The 9,214-nt window shown below is 33.4% G+C and overlaps 1 non-coding gene across 1 annotated transcript; it reads left to right on the top strand.

The window, feature by feature from the left end:
• Positions 1–933: 933 nt before the first annotated feature.
• On the top strand, positions 934–1,040 carry LOC128042130 (small nucleolar RNA R71). The gene has a single exon (XR_008197336.1). It is a non-coding gene; the product is annotated as a small nucleolar RNA R71 (small nucleolar RNA).
• The last annotated feature ends 8,174 nt before the right edge of the window (positions 1,041–9,214 follow it).

The following is a 9,214-nucleotide window of genomic DNA, read 5'->3' as shown; positions in this document are numbered from 1 at the left end:
GTATGATATTTAGAAACTGAATTGGAATAGATTAATTGCATATGTATGCTGCATTTTTAAGGTCTAGAGCAGAGGTATCGAAAATCAGGTTTTAAAATCAATACCCCTATGTTTTGAAATGTGCAAGAAGTTAGAATAGAGATTTGGTATCGATACCTTGGCCCAAGTATCGATACTCATGGTGTAATTATTGATACCTTGCGAAAGGTACCAATATTTTTTGATATTTTGAAATTTGGCAAGAAATAGTATGCTAGTTTGGTATCGATTTTCTAGGTGGTATCGATTCCACTTAAAGGAAATATCGATACCATAGAGGTGGTATCGATACCTACGTAACATTTTTGGAAAAATTTGCCAAGTGGTCCCAATGCTCAAGATATGTACATTTTATGTTTGTTTGTCGTATGTTAGTATGATTAAACGCTAAACTAAGCTTGCATGACTTGATATTCTCATAAATGCTAGAATAATTAATGTAAAACAAAATTGCATGTATTTCAACTCTGATAATTACAATGAAATTGACGTGAGACGGTGGTGTGGCATCTCAGTATTCGACCTGCCATCCAAGCTGGGTATGGGCATTCATCAAAAACATGATCTTCTCCACAATAAACACATGCTAACTTAGCTGCTTTCATTTCCTGCACTGCAGCTAGTCTTTTTAGTGTTTTAATCATATTCGTTAAAGATGATACCTAAGCTGTTAGGGAAGTAATCGCACCAAGTTCCATTGCTCCAACAACTCTTCTACCAATCTCTACTCTTGTAGTGGGGTATCGATAATCATTGTTTGCTATCCTCTCCGGAATTTCATATGCCTCTTTATATTATTTATCGAGCAAAGTCCCATTGGCATATGTGTCAACCACCATTCTTGTATGCACATTCAATCCATTGTAAAACATTTCCATTTGCGTCCAATGTTGAAAACCATCCATTGGACATTTTCTAATTAACTCCTTGAATCATTCCCATGCTTCATATAATGTTTTGTCCTCAGATTGCCGAAAGGACGTGATATTTTTCCTAAATTTGGCATTATGTTTTGAGGATTATATCTTAGTAGAAACCTTTGACAAATTTCATTCCAAGATGCCACCGTACCAGACGACAATGCATTTAACCATGCTCTAGCACGATCTCGCAATTAATAAGGGAATAATTTCAATCTCAAGGGATCTTGAGGAACACCTTACTGCCTGAATGAATCGTAGACTTCCAGAAAGAGTCTTAAGTGCAACCATGAATCTTCAGTAGGCAATCCACTAAACTTCCCTACAGTTTGCAACACTTGAAACATCACCGGCTTTAACTCGAAATGTTGAGCTTGAATATTCGGCCTGAAAATTCCTAGATTCAGATCATCCAAGATTGGCACTACATGTTCTCTAATAGGTCTATCTTTGTCATCTATTATTCGAGGAATATCAGCATCCCTTCCATTTTGATGTAATGGCTCTTCTCTAACCTGATCATTTCTAATTCTTTCCATTTTTCGCAATTCTTTTCTCCTTCTTAAGGTTCTCTCAATTTTTGGATTAAAAGATTACTCTTCAAGTGCAGAAATATCTTTACTCATGCACAAAAAAAAATCTTGAAAAAAAAAATCAAAACAACTAATTAAGCTAAACTAACAAAATTAAAGAGGTAGACTCAAGTAATAAAGTGGTGAGTGAGTATCGTCTCCATAGGAATCGAAATTGATTGAAAAATTGTTATGCTATTACTATTAATTTGACTAATTAAACTGTGCAAAAGGAGCATAAGAAAAACTAATAAAGAGACTTAATGAATGGATTAATAAAATCAATTATGAATGAGAAAATGATAGGGCAATTGAAATGCTATGGAAATTCTCAAAGAATAAGTGGGGAGGATTTGTACTATTGAATGATAAATGTTGAAATTACTCAGGTTTTATTTTTATATCATAATAATGTCGTGACAAAATCTTGACCATTCTACTGCTAAAGGATTCACTACTGCAATCTGCTTCTTTTGAGAGCCAGACTTTAAGCTATCATTCTGAGTTTTTGTATGTCTATAAAACTCAAGAATGATATCCAAACCATTCTTCCTTTCCCTGTACAAATCACAACTTCTAAGTCTAGAGTGTTGCGAATATTCATTCGAAAACTCGCCTATATCAACTGATAATAATCCAATTTATTTAATCTTTTTAAGAATTAAATAACATCTAAAAATATACCATACAATCATATATATCTGGAGCTTGCATCAATGCATTTAAAATAATCACAAATCAAATGAAACAATAATCTACTCAAAATCAGACCATGGGCATTAAAGATAGTAAAAATTCACCCAAATAATTCAAACCCAATGAGATTTAGCTCATGGATTGGACATTCAAATCCAAAATAAAACAATTCAACATCATCATTCAAGTTTACGAATCACAAAGTTCAAATTAGAAAACAAAAGCAGAATTGCAGGAAGCTTTCGCTACTCCAACTTTCACTTTAATATTGAAATTTGATGCAAAACCCAGGGCAAATTTCTCTTCCCCTTCCTTGTGTTAGTGATTTTTGCTTTGTAAGCTGCTACCCTCTCTTTTCTTTTCTCTAAAATTTTCCACGAGAATTTGATGCAGAGAAAAACTGCTCTCCAATTCCTCTCTCCCTAAAACCCTCCTCTCCTCATTTATTTTTTCTTTCCTCCTTTATAGGGTAGGTCCCTCCCTCTCAGCACACACCTTTTTCTTCCTTTTTTTCAGGGTGGTTTATCTGGTAGAAGTACACCAGGCTGAGAGTGATGTGAACCGAGTGTTGCGTAATCTTTCTGGAATTGCCATGGCCTTCTTGTTGGCAATCTAACCAACATTTTACCATGGCAATATTTCACTTCCTTCATTTTGTTTCTCCTTTCTCTCTTCTCATCTTAATCTTGCACCTGCTGCGAAAAATAACTAAAACCTTTCTTCCCTAGTAAAAAATAATGACATTTATAGCATAATCCAAGCTTTGTTATGCAATGTTCTAAAAATATCCTAAAAATGAAAACATATTTACTTAATTTCAAATAATTAATTCAATCTAGAGGCCTAAAATATAACTCTTTTCAAGAGTTATCACTCACTGACCAACAAGATTCAATGCAAAATCAACATTGAACTTTAGATTCTACCCATATAAAGGCACCCAAGAAACAACTTGTACGTGCACCGGAAGCATAGGCATTAAGTTATGGATACAAAATTCATCACTAAGCCCCTATATTGCCTGATCTAAAATCAGATATGGCATTGTAGTTCGACCCTATATAACCACATTATTCCTCTAGTTCCAAAGGTTCCATAATAACACTAATAAATCCATAAAGGCCAATTTATTCAAAGAATGCATAGCCCTCTCTAGCCAGGTAATGTGTGATACCCCACACCTGACCCGATCGCCAAATCCAAATGCAAGACATCAAATTCATTGCTAAAGCAAATCAAAATATTTCATTCAATCCGCTAAGCAATTTAACATAAAATCTTAATAAATCTCATACATTTCCAATTTCAAACATAAACATGCATAATAGATATCCAATAGTCTCACTTAAAGGGATTTGGGATTATACAGAGTCAAACACAGAGTTAGGGTTATAATCCAAATTAAAATAATAATTTTTGTAGATGATGCCTCGAGACATGCTTCCCCTACTTTATATTTTTTTCTTTGATGTTGGAATGTCTCGATATAATGGGGTTCATGTCTCAAAACAAGTCTCGAGGTATAGCTCCCCTGTTTCAAGCCTCTAGTTTTGATGTTTAAAAGTCTTAAGTCAAATGGGTTCTTATCTCAAGACTTGGAACATGACAAATCTAATTTAGCTTCGATGTTTAGCTAGCTCAAGACATAGTGACCTATGTCTCAAGAATTGAACCATAATGTCTCGAGACCTTTACCCATAAATGCATGAAACAATCATTTTTGTTCTTAAGGTCTCAAGACATATGTAAAATAACCTAAATTGAACATTTCAAAGCATCCAAATTATAATCATTCCATACCTAAATTACGTAACACCTTATTCCAAACCTGATCGCCAAGTCCAGGTACCGGATGCTACACTAACCCAAATACCTTAATGATACTTCTGTGTCTATTTTAATTACATGCTTGAACAACTTAAATTAAAAAATCTAACTGTTATTTGAACCATAATGTCTCGAGACCTTTACCCATAAATGCATGAAACAATCATTTTTGTTCTTAAGGTCTCAAGACATATGTAAAATAACCTAAATTGAACATTTCAAAGCATACAAATTATAATCATTCCATACCTAAATTACGTAACACCTTATTCCAAACCTGATCGCCAAGTCCAGGTACCGGATGCTACACTAACCCAAATACCTTAATGATACTTCTGTGTCTATTTTAATTACATGCTTGAACAACTTAAATTAAAAAATCTAACTGTTATTTAAACCTATACAAAATTGGTGAGAAATTTCTACGACTTTGATTCCCACAAATATTTACAATGTTTAGTTTACAACTTGATAACGAATATAATCATCTTAAATCCTGAGGCAAGGCCTTTACGGGTACCCCTCTATATACATGAATAGCTATCGCGCACCACTCCACTTTAGCGGAGTTTGGCTCAATCCCTCTCCATTTTTTCAAGTATTAACCTATCCTGCATTCAAGTAGTAAATTTTATAAGTTCGAAGAACTTAGTGAGATTTGTAAATAAAATACGTGTAAAATTGCATAAATCTTTAATAATTGATATTTCTTGCTCAAAAATTAACTCTCTGAATTTCATAGAAGAACTTGCGGACTTAGTTGAAAAGGCTCATGCCTTATGCATTATAAATTATTTATTGGCGGTATTAGACCCTAGTCTGGTCCTGGCCGTCCACTCTTGGGTCTCACACCCTCCTCTTCTTTTATTATTTTATATCCCTTGTCACATCCCATTTTCTTAATTAATTTAATTTAGTTAAGAAGGTGAATCTGCTAGCTCTAATGTCTTAAAATTATTCTCGCATAATTGAAAATAAGGAAGTGTTGTGGCTTAGTGGTAGGAAGCTCCTTAGCTATCTTTGAGGTATCTAGTTCCAACCTTTTTGTGCATATTTTTTATTTAATATTTACACATTTTTAGCATGTGCTAGCCAGCCTTGTCATCCACCTATGTTACTATATAGAGAGGATCCCTTTCCTCCATTAACAAGTCAAATTTTCCTTTTTAAAATGAAACGCATCCCCTTTTTCCCTCCTTGTCTCACTCCCTTGCCATAAGCTTGTGGTGCATTGAATCTGGTCATGGTTGACCAAGCTACACCACCCCTTGTACTGTCCATCCCCCCTTTGCACCCTAATATCCATTTTTTTCATTTTTTCCCTCTCTTTTCCTATTGGTTTCCCCTCTCCTCTTCCACTATGCGCCACTATGAGCTGTCGTGTCCACCACCACAACCACTGTGGGTCACCTTCTCTTTCACCGGTTTTCTTTTCTTCCCATTGGAATAAATTACAAAGCATGAAATCTATGGTATTTGTGAAAAGGTACAAGGTACCAAAATGGACATGAAATATTTATAAGATTGGTATGACATGTATATACTATTACAGGGATTGATTTGATTTGATTACAATAATAATACCCTTGTGCACTTAGTAAAGGATTAGGATACGCATGGCATGTCGTTAGAGTCAAATATAGAAACGATCAAGGATTTTCATGGTTATTTGGAATCCATCATTTGTTCAGGATTTGTAATTTATATATATTGTTGGTTTAGCCTAGATTGGTAACCTCGATATGATTTTAGCTTGGGTGAGCAACCCTGATCACTGTTAGCTTGTGTGAACAATATAGTCCCGTGTATCTGAGTTTGATTTACTAAGGTTCTTTTGGGCGAAAATGTAACTTAATAGAAATGGAATTATTGAAATGGATCGAATATGAATTGAATTACATGTGCTTCCAAATTGAATATGATTTTTGCTATACATGGTTTCAAATTGCATTGTTGAATATGATTTATTGTTTAATGATCATGATGTGCAAAGTTTTGAGCTAGCCTATTGGTTGTATATGTCGATATGCATATGATACTTTAAAGTATGCCAAATGATGCCATATTGATTACCAAAGTGTATAAATGTTTAGTTTTTTGTAATGTTAGGTAAGTTAAGTAAATTTCATATGAGCTTACTAAGTATTCAATATCCTTACTCCATTGCCTCCCTTTCCTTGTAGATTGCCACTTTGTGGAACATGTCAAGAAGATCATCCGGAAGCTCACACTATCCCGTTATTGATTTGGTAGTTTTTCAATCATTTTAAAGGCCAATTTTGTGGCATGGACATAGGTGTTATGTATTTGTTAAGATTGAATGTTGGTATAGTTTTGAAACTTATCTATTGCATGATTTGCCAGGGTTAATGCCTAAATGAATGTGTATGTTTTGGTAAACATGTTTGAGATATGTTTGTGAACATTGAAATGGTATATTTGTATGTAAACAAATGTTTTTCAAGAAGTTTTGAGACATGTAAATGTTTGGCATTTGGCAAATGGTTTGGATTGTATGTTATGGTATTGAAATTATATGTTTATGGATGGAATAGGTGATATAAATTGAAATGAGATTGAATGTGGTTATTTGCATTTTTTTTGTATGAATTTGTGATGTTTTGGTGTTGATGATATTGGTCACTTATTCCCAAATGATAGATTTGGTGGAAACTTAAAATAGATTCCAAAGTTGTATTTTTTTCAAAAACAGGGGAATTAGTGGACTATTTACGGTATCGTGATACCACACCTGGATATCGTGACTTGTTATATTTTCAAAATTTTGCAAGCTGATCCTCAGATTGGGAAGTTTGGCTACTATCTTTGATATCATGATACCAAACCCTGGATATCGTCAAACCTACTTGGCTTAATTTGAAGATTAGATACTGTCCATGGAATCGCAATACCAAGCCCTAGATATCGCGATATCCATTTGGAAAATTTTGAAAATTTTTAGTTTAGTGCTAATTCAACCTTGGAATGGAATTGAGCTTTTGTAAGCTCAATTAAGGCTTGAAATTTGATTGTGTACCGTAATGTTAATGTGATAATACATGTTTGAATGAGTGAATGATCATTTTATCAAATAATTAACTGTAGTTGCTTTGGTAACAACTGCAGTGTCCTATAGCTCGAACCTGACGATCGTACCAGGCGAGTGGTGTTACACTTTCGTTCTTCACATATAAGTCCTTAATAACCCATTCATAGCTTTCCTAAAATCATCAAATTTTAACTTAGTTTCAATCTCACCCACTTCAGTTCTAACATAAAACCAACATATATCAAGCTTAACAACTAACACTTCATAATTTCTGACTCCATTTCTCTAGGTTCTCTTTAAGGGAAACTTACACTAATTTCAAAAATCACAAAATTTAACCATTTGGTTGGTTGAACCAAGCTTACTACATTGAAAATCTATGAATAATAGTGAAAAATGAGCTTGCTTACCACTTCAATTATGGGTGGCTATGGAGGAACAAAACCAAGTTGTTGCTTCCTTTTAGTTTAGATTTTGGGAGAAGAAAATATGAAGGAAAAAAATTTTGGTTTCTATAACACCCCTCACTCGTTTCGACAATCAGTAAGAATGAGAGTTGTCACTAGACCACTTTTATATAAAAAAATCCAAATTTATTTAAGAAATTAATTAAGATTTTTTTATAAAATCATATAAAATATATAGAATCTATATATAAGCTTTTAAATCTTTTAAAACCATTTTGAATCGATTTAGAGGTGTTTGAAGTCATCCGAGACCATTTTCGAGCCTTAGAGGGCATTTTTTGCACAAAACAATGTAGTGGTCCCAAAAGGTACAATGGGTGTAGTACCTAAGGCTAAAGGTATCGATACCTAGGCCTGGCACTATACATTTTGACATTCTTCCGATTGGGGTGCGGAACCTCTGGTGCTAGTACCAATACCTTTGCCCCAATGGTAAAAAAAATTGCCCTGAAATACCCTTGTTTAACCCCAAACAATACCAAAATTAAATCCAAACTTTTAGATTCCAAAAATCACATTTTTAAAGTAAAAAACAACCTCTGAACCAACTCCAACCAAAGTATTCATGTCATATGCATCAAATTTAACTATTTTTCGGCAGAACTCTACTAAAAACTTAGTCGAAACAAGACCATTCATGTCAAACACTTCAAGCAATAAATAAGAAAAATAAAACATATGTAAAAACATTCAAAATAGTTCAAATTGTAACTATAATCTAGTATGCAAGTAACTACATAAAATATAGATCCTTTTAGCTCAAAACCAACCACCTAAGTTCCAAGATGGAATTTGTAAACACATCTGTTACATAACATGATAATATGAAAGGATCTATATGCATTAGGCAAGACCCTCTAGTACATGGCACTAGAAAGATAAAATACAAATACACGGGCTTGGTACTCTCTAATAATAGCAATGGTGTGAGTTGGTGATCCTCCCGTTGAATTGGATTCCAAAGTCGAATTACCTACGTGTAAGAAACAACAATGCGTTAAACACAAAGCTTAGTAAGTCCCAAATATCTTAAAATAACTATTGTAAAATAATGAATTAGATTCTAAAATAATTAACTTATAAGGACATGTTAGATTGGTACTTCTTTCAATACTTGTTAATCTCATTAAAACTCATTAAATTCTCTATTCATTTAAGCCCTTCATATCCTAGTATAATAAGTGTAAAACACTTGGGATTTCCTTTTCACACCAAATATTAGGCACTAAAGATGCCCCCAACCATCATTTCACTTATGTCTATATCATATGGAAACATTGTTGGATCTGGTGCCCTAAGTGTAGTATTTTCGTTTATGTGCACTTGTAATTTTTTTTCTAACAGTTTGGTTTAATAAAATTATTCATCAAATACATTAACATCATTTTTATATTGTCCTCTCTGGTTTTTTTCATGCAAAGAAAAATGGAAGCAAACATAACCTCATTGGTTACCTAATATTTAACTAATACTAAGCAGTATTATGTGGTCAAACCATAATACGAAAAGAAAGCTTATATTAGTAGATGAATGTAACATGTCCAAAAGCTTATATTAGTAGATGAACGTAACATGTCCATAGTTTAATTGGAAATGATAAAATCAATTGAAAGACTAATATGTTGTCTATCATGTTCGATTAGA

Source organism: Gossypium raimondii, chromosome 6 (assembly GCF_025698545.1).
Source record: "Gossypium raimondii isolate GPD5lz chromosome 6, ASM2569854v1, whole genome shotgun sequence".
Lineage (NCBI taxonomy): Eukaryota > Viridiplantae > Streptophyta > Magnoliopsida > Malvales > Malvaceae > Gossypium > Gossypium raimondii.
The sequence above is the reverse complement of the archived record's forward strand: the minus strand, read 5'-3'. Positions and strand labels throughout refer to the sequence as shown.